The sequence below is a fragment of the Salvelinus namaycush genome, chromosome 31 (genome assembly GCF_016432855.1).
Source record: "Salvelinus namaycush isolate Seneca chromosome 31, SaNama_1.0, whole genome shotgun sequence".
NCBI classification, from domain to species: domain Eukaryota; kingdom Metazoa; phylum Chordata; class Actinopteri; order Salmoniformes; family Salmonidae; genus Salvelinus; species Salvelinus namaycush.
The window spans coordinates 4,891,375-4,904,599 of record NC_052337.1 but is presented as its reverse complement, the minus strand read 5'-3'; positions in this window follow the sequence as shown (position 1 = coordinate 4,904,599).

Here is a 13,225-nt window from a genome sequence, read left to right as displayed (position 1 = left end):
TAAGTCCTTTCTGACCTGTTTATATAGGACTACAGTAAATCTTAGACCCCAAGTAAGAAAACCTATACACTGCACTTTCTCCCAGCCTATTGTGCAGTCAGACCCCTCTCTCCCATTGCTGGAGCATTGTGTCACATATATCCTAGGAGAACAATTAGCATGCCTGTCATTCATAGGCTGACATATCACTTTTGGGGACTAATTTTGTTCATCTGAAAAGAACCACACAAAATGTATTTCTTCTGCGAGGGAGAGGCCGTTCACCGGCAGCCACTCTGCATCATTTCCCCTAGCCATCAGAGCAGGGGCAGCTAGATAAAAGCAGAGAAATGGCAAAAGACAGACGTCACACTTCCTGCACACGGGTCATGTGACCTCTTATCACTGCGGGATTTGCAGTAAATTCCCATCTGTCTACATCAAGAGGAGGACTGGGCAAAGACATACTGGAGAGAGAAAGAGAGAGGGGAGGGAGAGGGAAGAGAGAGGAGAGAAAGGAAGAGAGAGCGAGAGGGAGAGAAAGGGGGATAGAAAGAGGAGAGAAGGGAAGAGAGAGGGGAGAGAGAGGGAGGATAGAAGGGAGAGAAATAGAAAAGGGAGAGAGGGAAGAGATGGGAGAGAAAGTGGAGAGAGCGGGAAGAGCGGGGAAAGAGGGAAGAGAGAGGGAAGAGAACGGGGAGAGAAATGGGAGAGAGAGATGGAAGAGAGAGGGTAGGGGAGGGAGAGATAGAAGATAAAGAAATGGGAAAGGGAGGAGAGAAAGAGAGAAGGGAGAGAGAGGGAAGAGAGAGGGGAGAGAAAGACAGAGGGGAGAGCGAGGGAAGAGAGAGAAAAGAGAAAGGGGAGAGAAAGTGGAGATAAAGAGAAAGGGGAGAGAGGAGACAAAGAGAGAGGGGAGAGAGAGGGAGAGAGAGGGTAGAGAGAGAGGAGAGAAATGGGAGGGGAGAGAAAGAGAAAGGGGAGAGAGAGGGGAGAGAAAGGCGAGAGCAAGGGGAGAGATGGAGAGAAAGGGAGAGGGAAGAGAGAGAGAAGAGAGAGGGAAGAGAGAGAGAAGAGAGAGGGGAGAGAATGGGCAGAGAGGGAAGAGAGAGAGAGGGGAGAGAAAGAGGAGAGAGAGGGGAGAGAAAGGGAGGGGAGAGATAGCGAGGGGAGGGAGGGAGAGGGGAGAGATAGGAGATGGAGAAATGGGATATAGAGGAGAGAGAGGGAAGAGAAAGGGGAGAGTGGGGAAAGAGGGGAGAGAGGAGAGAAAGGGAAGAGAAAAGGGAGAGAGAGGGGAGAGAGGGGGGAGAGAGAAAGCGAGGAGAGAGGGGAGAGAAAGGATGAGAGAGGGTAACTGCTGCTAAGCTTCAGTAAAGATTGGGAGAGGGCTGGAAGTACAGTACAGTTCACTGCACAATCAAGTACATGTACATTTAAATATGTACTGTACATGTAAATGTACACTGAACAAAAATATAAACGTGACATGTAAAGTGTTGGTCCCATGTTTCTTGAGCTGAAATAAAAAATTCCAGAAATGTTACATGTGCACAAAAAGCTTATTTCTCTCAAATGTTGTGCACAACTGGGTTTACATCCCTGTTGGTGAGCATTTTCTCCATTGCCAAGATAATCCATCCACCTGACAGGTGTGGCATATCAAGAAGCTGATAACAGCATGATCATTACACAGGGGCACCTTGTGCTGGGGACAATATAATCCACTTTAAAACTGTGCAATTTTGTCACACATCACAATGCCACAGATTTCTCAAGTTTTGAGGGAGTGTGCAATTGGCATGCTGACTACAGGAATGTCCACCAGAGCTGGCAGAGAACTGAATGTTCATATCTCTAGCATAAACTGCCTCCAACATCGTTTTAGAGAATTTGGCAGACCACGCCAGCCCAGGACCTCCACATCCAGCTTCTTCACATTCGGGATCATCTGCAGGTGAACTGGGTGGGCCTGGCTGCTAAGTGGGTGGGCCTATTCCCTCCAAGGCCCACCCATGACTGCACCCCTGCCCAGTCATGTGAAATCCATAGATTAGGGCCTAATTCATTTATTTCAATTGACTGATTTCCTTATATGAAATGTATCTCAATTAAAATCTTTGAAATTGTTGCATGTTGCATTTATATTTTTTGTTCAGTATATTTACTGTATATGTGCATATAGGTGAATATACAATATATTATATTATATTGTTATATTGGATGATTATTGCATATTGGATTATTTACATATAGATGTGTACCATATTAATATTATGCATGCATGAATACAGTCATCTAGATGACATTGAATACTGAGTGAACATTAATGGGGCAATTTACAAAACAATCAATAACGAAGCGGAGACCCCTCCCCACTGTTTGGGCTGGAGTGCACTCTCAAATTCATAGACAGAGCTATGTATTTAAGGACTGACCACCAGCAATGTTCAGGGCGTTACTGTAAAAGAAAACGTGTTCTCAGTGACTAACCTGGTCAAAAAAAAAAATTACATAAAAAATCCGAGATCAAAATAATAGTGGTAACCATGTTTTGAAGCTATACCTCTCCCTCATCGTCAGCAAGACATAGGAACTGATCGTGGACTACAGGAAACGGAGGGCCGAGCACGCCCCCATTCACATTGACAGGGCTGTAGAGGAGTGGGTCGAGAGCTTCAAGTTCCTTGGTGTCCACATCACTAAGGATCTATCGTGGTCCACACAGACCAATATTGTCGTGAAGAGGGCACGACAACATCTATTCCCACTCAGGAGGCTGAAAAGATTTGGCATGGTATCCTCATAAACTTCTACAGCTGCACCATTGAGAGCATCTTGAATGGTTGCATCACCGCTTGGTATGGCAACTGCTTGGCATCCGACCGAAAGGCGCTACAGAGGGTAGTGCGTACAGCCCAGTACATCACTGGGGCGGAGCTCTCTGCCATCCAGGACTTCTATACCAGGCGGTGTCAGTGGAATACCCTAAAAATTGTCAAAGACTCCAGCCACCCAAGTCATAGACTAATCACTCTGCTACCACAGGACAAGCAGAGAGAGAACAGTCCAATGTGTTGATAAAAAAATCTGATGCTGTTTATGTGTGAGCCAATCAGTACATTATTAATAGACCATTTCATCTCAACGCTGACCATCTGATTCCACGGATCTAAGTATTAGGCTACTTCAGAATATCAATCGGACCATTACTAATGTGACCCCTACAAGGTTAGTGCTCCTACACTGCGTCCCAAATGGTATCCTTATTCCCTACACAGTTTTACCAGAGACCCATAGAGCACTGGTTAAAAGAAGTCCACTATATAGGGAATAGGGTGCCATTTGGGACGAACACAAAATGTCCACCATCAGGATAACAGACAAGCAAAATGTTATGAGGGGGTTAGTACCACAATAACAAACATTATGAGTTGTTATGGGGGGGTTAGTACCATAATAACTAACCCTTTGAGATGTTATGGGGGGATTAGTACCATAATAACTAACACTATGAGATGTTATTGGGAGGGTTAGTACCATAATAAATGCAAAATAATATAATAATATGTTATGGGGGGGCTAGTACCATAATAACTAACACTGAGATGTTATGGGGGGGTTAGTACCATAATAACTTACATTATGATATGTTATGGGGGGGTAGTACCATAATAAATAACATTATGAGATGTTTTGGGGGGGATTAGTACCATAATAACTAACATTATAAGATGTAGTAAGATAGGTTGTAAAATGTTTCACCACCTTGCTGTTGTACGTGTTGGCATTTATAAATGTTTATGTTGATGTCATGTATTTGTTCTCAAGGGACCCTTCTCAAAAACAAATGAAGGAAACGCTTAACGCAGATCGATATAATGCATTATGATGTGGTTATATTGAATTGCAAGACTTGTCATAAGCATACAACCCCTTATAATGTCTTATTACTGTATCATCTCAATTATCCTGACTAAATAAAAGCTATGCACAGTTTTTCCATAATAGGACATTATAGCAGCTTATACATGCTTATAACAAGTAGTAAAGGATTATACCTGTCGGCTTTAAGTAAAAGCGTCACCCAGTAAATGTATCCTATGTCCACTGACTGGTATACAAAACAGACAAAGTCTTTCTTCAAATAGGGTTTAGGGTCAAGTGTTAGTCAGGACAACGAGTGGCCCGAGAGTCATTGACACAAACAGAGATCTCTCCGCCACTCCATCTCTCATAGACTAGAAGTGAAGGTATGTCACCCAGGCAATTAGTGATCTATGTCACAGGCCTCTTATGCAAAAACAACAGGTGTTCAAGAGGCAGATTATTTGCCAATTACCATTTCAAAACTAACCCAGGACGATTTAGGACCATTTCCCCTAACCCAGGACGATTTGTCTGTTGTTGAAATAAATCGATCTGTGAGTCTGCCTACTATTAGACGATGTAAACTCAGCAAAAAAAGAAACGTCCTCTCATTGTCAACTGCATTTATTTTCAGCAAATTTAACATGTGTAAAGATTTGTATGAACATAAAAAGATTCAACAACTGACACATAAACTGAAGTTCCACAGACATGTGACTAACAGAAATTGATTAATGTGTCCCTGAACAAAGGGGGGGGGGGGGGGGGGGTCAAAATCAAAAGTAACAGTCAGTATCTGGTGTGGCCACCAGCTGCATTAAGTACTACAGTGCATCTCCTCCTCATGGACTGCACAAGATTTGCCAGTTCTTGCTGTGAGATGTTACCCCACTCTTCCACCAAGGCACCTGCAAGTTCCCGGACATTTCTGGGGGGAATGGCCCTAGCCCTCACCCTCCGATCCAACAGGTCCCAGACGTGCTCAATGGGATTGAGATCCGGGGTCTTCGCTGGCCATGGCAGAACACTGACATTCCCGTCTTGCAGGAAATCACGCACAGAACGAGGAGTATGGCTGGTGGCATTGTCATGCTGGAGGGTCATGTCAGGATGAGCCTGCAGGAAGGGTACCACATGAGGGAGGAGGATGTCTTCCTTGTAACGCACAGCGTTGAGATTGCCTGCAATGACAAAAAGCTCAGTCCGATGATGCTGTGACACACCGCCCCAGAATATCACGGACCCTCCACCTCCAAATCGATCCCGCTCTAGAGTACAGGCCTCGGTGTAACGCTCATTCCTTCGACAATAAACGCGAATCCGACCATCACCCCTGGTGAGACAAAACCGCAACTCGTCAGTGAAGAGCACTTTTTGCAGGTCCTGTCTGGTCCAGCGATGGTGGGTTTGTGCCCATACCCGACGTTGTTGCCGGTGATGTCTGGTGAGGACCTTCCTTACAACAGGTCTACAGCCCTCAGTCCAGCCTCTCTCAGCCTATTGCGGACAGTCTGAGCACTGATGGAGGGATTGTGCGTTCCTGGTGTAACTCGGGCAGTTGTTGTTGCCATCCTGTAACTGTCCCGCAGGTGTGATGTTCGGATGTACCGATCCTGTACAGGTGTTGTTACACGTGGTCTGCCACTGCGAGGACGATCAGCTGTCCGTCCTGTCTCCCTGTAGCTCTGTCTTAGGCATTTCACAGTACGGACATTGCGATTTATTGCCCTGGCCACATCTGCAGTTCTCATGCCTCCTTGCAGCATGCCTAAGGCATGTTCACGCAGATGAGCAGGGACCCTGGGCATCTTTCTTTTGGTGTTTTTCAGAGTCAGTAGAAAGGCCTCTTTAGTGTCCTATGTTTTCATAACTGTGACCTTAATTGCCTACCGTCTGTAAGCTGTTAGTGTCCTAACGACCTTTCCACAGGCGCATGTTCATTAATTGTTTATGGTTCATTGAACAAGCATGGGAAACAGTGTTTAAACCCTTTACAATGAAGATCTGCGAAGTTATTTTGATTTTTACCAATTATCTTTGAAAGACAGGGTCCTGAAAAAGGGACATTTCTTTTTTTGCTGAGTTTAGATTGACACAACTATAATGAGTTTGCATCCCAAATGGCACCTTGTGTCAAACGTAGTGCACCACTTTACATAGGGAATAGGGTGCCATTTGGGATACTCATAAGTTTAGGGCTTCACGGAAAAACGTCTGCTAGTTACAGAATAGATTAGAAAAAAATGATCATGTGTCCAGTGTCATGTTTTCAGGAAGTAGGGAGAGCATGAGAGAGAATCTGTTCATTATGGGGCAAAATCTGTGTACCAAATGGAACCCTATTCCCTATATAGTGTACTACTTTTGACCATAGCCCTATCTGTTCTGGTTAAAAGTATTACACTATATAGGGTGCCATTTGGGACACAGACATTGATGCATGACTGTGAACATTTTACTAGTGAAAGTTAGGATTAACCCCCCTCCTCCCAAATGTGTGGAGAGAAAGAAACGTAGTTTGACTTGATGATATCTGAGGGGATTGTTGTGGGATATGCTACAGTACTGAGGGGTTTGTTGTGGGATAGGCTACAGTACTGAGGGGTTTGTTGTGAGATAGGCTACAGTACTGAGGGGTTTGTTGTGAGATAGGCTACAGTACTGAGGGGTTTGTTGTGAGATAGGCTACAGTACTGAGGGGTTTGTTGTGAGATAGGCTACAGTACTGAGGGGTTTGTTGTGAGATAGGCTACAGTACTGAGGGGTTTGTTGTGAGATAGGCTACAGTACTGAGGGGTTTGTTGTGAGATAGGCTACAGTACTGAGGGGTTTGTTGTGAGATAGGCTACAGTACTGAGGGGTTTGTTGTGAGATAGGCTACAGCACTGAGGGGTTTGTTGTGAGATAGGCTACAGTACTGAGGGGTTTGTTGTGAGATAGGCTACAGTACTGAGGGGTTTGTTGTGAGATAGGCTACAGTACTGAGGGGTTTGTTGTGAGATAGGCTACAGCACTGAGGGGTTTGTTGTGAGATAGGCTACAGTACTGAGGGGTTTGTTGTGAGATAGGCTACAGTACTGAGGGGTTTGTTGTGAGATAGGCTACAGTACTGAGGGGTTTGTTGTGAGATAGGCTACAGTACTGAGGGGTTTGTTGTGAGATAGGCTACAGTACTGAGGGGATTGTTGTGAGATAGGCTACAGTACTGAGGGGTTTGTTGTGAGATAGGCTACAGTACTGAGGGGATTGTTGTGAGATAGGCTACAGTACTGAGGGGTTTGTTGTGAGATAGGCTACAGTACTGAGGGGTTTGTTGTGAGATAGGCTACAGTACTGAGGGGTTTGTTGTGAGATAGGCTACAGTACTGAGGGGATTGTTGTGAGATATGGTAGAGTAGTGTAGGTTATGTAAGAGATTCCATAACATGCAGACATTTCCTGAAGGATGCTACCAACTCTTCTATTTGCGTAACAACTGTGTATCTGTATGGCCACTGTGTATCTGTATGGCCACTGTGTATCTGTATGGCCACTGTGTATCTGTATGGCCACTGTGTATCTGTATGGCCACTGTGTATCTGTATGGCCACTGTGTATCTGTATGGCCACTGTGTATCTGTATGGCCACTGTGTTCTTGTTACCGTTGTCCTTGATAGAGACACACTGTTATGTAACAAATGTCCATGTTAATGTGTAAACAGAACAACATATTTAAACCTCCTAACATGTTAATGTGTAAACAGTACATGTTTAAATCTCCTAACATGTTAATGTGTTAACAGTACACCATGTTTAAACCTCCTAACATGTTAATGTGTTCACAGTACACCATGTTTAAACCTCCTAACATGTTAATGTGTTAACAGTACACCATGTTTAAACCTCCTAACATGTTAATGTGTTAACAGTACACCATGTTTAAACCTCCTAACATGTTAATGTGTTAACAATACAACATGTTTAAACCTCCTAACATGTTAATGTGTTAACAGTACAACATGTTTAAACCTCCTAACATGTTTATGTGTTAACAATACATGTTTAAATCTCCTAACATGTTAATGTGTTAACAATACAACATGTTTAAACCTCCTAACATGTTAATGTGTTAACAGTACAACATGTTTAAACCTCCTAACATGTTACTGTGTTAACAGTACATATTTAAACCTCCTAACATGTTAATGTGTTAACAATACAACATGTTTAAACCTCCTAACATGTTAATGTGTTAACAGTACAACAACTTTAAACCTCCTAACATGTTAATGTGTAAACAGTACAACATGTTTAAACCTCCTAACATGTTAATGTGTTAACAGTACACCATGTTTAAACCTCCTAACATGTTAATGTGTAAACAGTACACCATGTTTAAACCTCCTAACATGTTAATGTGTAAACAGTACACCATGTTTAAACCTCCTAACATGTTAATATGTTAACAATACAACATGTTTAAACCTCCTAACATGTTAATGTGTTAACAGTACACCATGTTTAAACCTCCTAACATGTTAATATGTTAACAATACAACATGTTTAAACCTCCTAACATGTTAATGTGTTAACAGAACAATATGTTTAAACCTCCTAAAATGTTAATGTGTAAACAGTACATGTTTAAATCTCCTAACATGTTAATGTGTAAACAGTACATGTTTAAACCTCCTAACATGTTAATGTGTTAACAATACAACATGTTTAAACCTCCTAACATGTTAATGTGTTAACAGTACATGTTTAAATCTCCTAACATGTTAATGTGTAAACAGTACATGTTTAAACCTCCTAACATGTTAATGTGTTAACAATACAACATGTTTAAACCTCCCAACATGTTAATGTGTTAAAAGTAAAACATGATTAAACCTCCTAACATGTTAATGTGTTAACAGTACATGTTTAAACCTCCTAACATGTTAATGTGTTAACAATACAACATGTTTAAACCTCCTAACATGTTAATGTGTAAACAGTACAACATGTTCAAACCTCCTAACATGTTAATGTGTTAACAGTACATGTTTAAACCTCCTAACATGTTAATGTGTTAACAATACAACATGTTTAAATCTCCTAACATGTTAATGTGTAAACAGTACATGTTTAAACCTCCTAACATGTTAATGTGTTAACAGTACACCATGTTTAAACCTCCTAACATGTTAATGTGTTAACAATACACCATGTTTAAACCTCCTAACATGTTAATGTGTTAACAGTACACCATGTTTAAACCTCCTAACATGTTAATGTGTTAACAATACAACATGTTTAAACCTCCTAACATGTTAATGTGTTAACAGTACATGTTTAAATCTCCTAACATGTTAATGTGTAAACAGTACATGTTTAAACCTCCTAACATGTTAATGTGTTAACAATACAACATGTTTAAACCTCCTAACATGTTAATGTGTTAAAAGTAAAACATGTTTAAACCTCCTAACATGTTAATGTGTTAACAGTACATGTTTAAACCTCCTAACATGTTAATGTGTTAACAATACAACATGTTTAAACCTCCTAACATGTTAATGTGTTAAAAGTAAAACATGTTTAAACCTCCTAACATGTTAATGTGTTAACAGTACATGTTTAAACCTCCTAACATGTTAATGTGTTAACAGTACAACATGTTCAAACCTCCTAACATGTTAATGTGTTAACAGTACATGTTTAAACCTCCTAACATGTTAATGTGTTAACAATACAACATGTTTAAATCTCCTAACATGTTAATGTGTAAACAGTACATGTTTAAACCTCCTAACATGTTAATGTGTTAACAGTACACCATGTTTAAACCTCCTAACATGTTAATGTGTTAACAATACAACATGTTTAAACCTCCTAACATGTTAATGTGTTAACAGTACAACATGTTTAAACCTCCTAACATGTTAATGTGTTAACAGTACAACATGTTTAAATCTCCTAACATGTTAATGTGTTAACAGTACAACATCTTTAAACCTCCTAACATGTTAATGTGTTAACAGTACACCATGTTTAAACCTCCTAACATGTTAATGTGTTAACAGTACACCATGTTTAAACCTCCTAACATGTTAATGTGTTAACAATACAACATGTTTAAACCTCCTAACATGTTAATGTGTTAACAGTACAACATGTTTAAACCTCCTAACATGTTTATGTGTTAACAGTACAACATGTTTAAACCTCCTAACATGTTTATGTGTTAACAGTACAACATGTTTAAACCTCCTAACATGTTTATGTGTTAACAATACATGTTTTGTAATGGCTGTCAATGTCGTTCTCCTCCTCAGACGAGGAGGAGCATGGATCGGACCAAGATGCGGAGTAGTAGGAATTCATGTTTTAATGGCAAACCAACAAACACTACGAATTAACAAAACAACAAACGTGACTAACCTGCAACAGTCCTGTGTGGCCCAAACGCTGACACAGGAACAAACACCCACAAAACACAAGTGAAACCCAGGCTGCCTTAGTATGACTCTCAATCAGAGACAAACGATACACACCTGTCTCTGATTGAGAATCATACCAGGCCGAACACAAAACCCCACATAGAAATAGAAACCTAGACCAACCCACCCAATTCACGCCCTGACCAACTAAAACAAATACATAACAAAGGAAAACAGGTCAGGAACGTGACAGAACCCCCCCCTTAAGGTGCGAACTCCGGGCGCACCAGCACAAAGTCTAGGGGAGGGTCTGGGTGGGCGTCTGTCCACGGTGGCGGCTCTGGCGCTGGTCGTGGTCCCCACCCCACCATAGTCAACCCCCGCTTCCGTGGCCTCCTCCCAATATTCACCCTCCATGTCAATCCCGCTATTCCAAAAGGCAGTAACAGACTGAGGGGTAGCAGTTGACTGAGGGGCAGCACCAGGATAAGGGGCAGCACCAGGATAAGGGGCAGCACCAGGATAAGGGGCAGCACCAGGATAAGGGGCAGCACCAGGATAAGGGGCAGCACCAGGATAAGGGGCAGCTCCGGACTGAGTGGCAGCTCATGACTGAGTGGCAGCTCATGACTGAGTGGCAGCTCATGACTGAGTGGCAGCTCATGACTGAGTGGCAGCTCATGACTGGAGGGCAGCTCATGACTGGAGGGCAGCTCATGACTGGAGGGCAGCTCATGACTGGAGGGCAGCTCATGACTGTAGGGCAGCTCATGACTGTAGGGCAGCTCATGACTGGAGGGCAGCTCATGACTGAAGGGCAGCTCATGACTGAAGGGCAGCTCATGACTGAAGGACAGTTCTGGCAGCTCCTGACTGGCTGGCGGATCTGGCAGCTCCTGACTGGCTGGCGGATCTGGCAGCTCCTGACTGGCTGGCGTCTCTGGCAGCTCCTGACTGACGGACGGCTCTAGCGGCTCCTGACTGACGGACGGCTCTAATGGCTCGGGACAGACAGGCGGCTCTGAAGGCGCTGGGCAGACGGATGGCTCAGATGGCGCTGGGCAGACGGATGGCTCAGATGGCGCTGGGCAGACGGATGGCTCAGACGGCGCTGGGCAGACGGATGGCTCAGACGGCGCTGGGCAGACGGATGGCTCAGACGGCGCTGGGCAGACGGATGGCTCAGACGGCGCTGGGCAGACGGATGGCTCAGACGGCGCTGGGCAGACGGATGGCTCAGATGGTGCTGGGCAGGCAGGCAGTTCAGACGGCGCTGGACAGACGAGCAGTGCAGGCGGCGTTGGGCAGACGGCCGACTCTGACCTGCTGAGGCGCACAGTAGGCCTGGTGCGTGGTACCGGAACTGGAGGCACTGAGCTGGAGACACGCACCATAGGGAGAGTGCGTGGAGGAGGAACAGGGCTCTGGAAACGCACTGGAAGCCTGGTGCGTGGAGTAGGCACTGGTGGTACTGAGCTGGGGTGGGAAGGTGGCGCCGGATATGCCGGACCGTGAAGGAGGACACGCGCTCTTGAGCACCAAGCCTCCCCAACCTTACCAGGTTGAGTGGTCCCCGTAGCCCTGCCAGTGCGGCGAGGTGGAATAGCCCGCACTGGGCTATGCAGGCGAACCGGGGACACCACCTGTAAGGCTGGTGCCATGTACGCCGGCCCGAGGAGACGTACTGGAGGCCAGATACGTTGGGCCGGCTTCATGACATCCGGCTCGATGCCCAACCTAGCCCTCCCAGTGCGGCAAGGTGGAATAGCCCGCACTGGGCTAAGCACGCGTACTGGGGACACCGTGCGCTTCACCGCATAACACGGTGTCTGACCAGTACGACGCCCTCTCACTCCACGGTAAGCCCGGGGAGTTGGCTCAGGTAACCAACCCGGCTTCGCCACACTCCCCTTTAGCCCCCCCCCCCCCCCCCCCAAGAAATTTTTGGGTGAGCCTCTCGGGCTTCCAGCCGCTCTGCCTTGCCTTAGCCTCATACAACCTCCTCTCCGCTTTGGGGCGGCGACACTCCACTGGCTCTGCCCAGGGTCCTTTACCGTCTAGGATCTCCTCCCAAGTCCATTCCTCTTTTCCCCATTGCTGTTGTTCTCTCCGTCCTTCTCCAATCCGCTTGGTCCTGGTTTGGTGGGTGTTTCTGTAATGGCTGTCAATGTCGTTCTCCTCCTCAGACGAGGAGGAGCATGGATCGGACCAAGATGCGGAGTAGTAGGAATTCATGTTTTAATGGCAAACCAACAAACACTACGAATTAACAAAACAACAAACGTGACTAACCTGCAACAGTCCTGTGTGGCCCAAACGCTGACACAGGAACAAACACCCACAAAACACAAGTGAAACCCAGGCTGCCTTAGTATGACTCTCAATCAGAGACAAACGATACACACCTGTCTCTGATTGAGAATCATACCAGGCCGAACACAAAACCCCACATAGAAATAGAAACCTAGACCAACCCACCCAATTCACGCCCTGACCAACTAAAACAAATACATAACAAAGGAAAACAGGTCAGGAACGTGACATGTTTAAATCTCCTAACATGTTAATGTGTTAACAATACAACATGTTTAAACCTCCTAACATGTTAATGTGTTAACAGTACAACATGTTTAAACCTCCTAACATGTTAATGTGTTAACAGTACATATTTAAACCTCCTAACATGTTAATGTGTTAACAATACAACATGTTTAAACCTCCTAACATGTTAATGTGTTAACAGTACAACAACTTTAAACCTCCTAACATGTTAATGTGTAAACAGTACAACATGTTTAAACCTCCTAACATGTTAATGTGTAAACAGTAAAACATGTTTAAACCTCCTAACATGTTAATGTGTTAACAGTACACCATGTTTAAACCTCCTAACATGTTAATGTGTTAACAATACAACATGTTTAAACCTCCTAACATGTTAATGTGTTAACAGTACATGTTTAAATCTCCT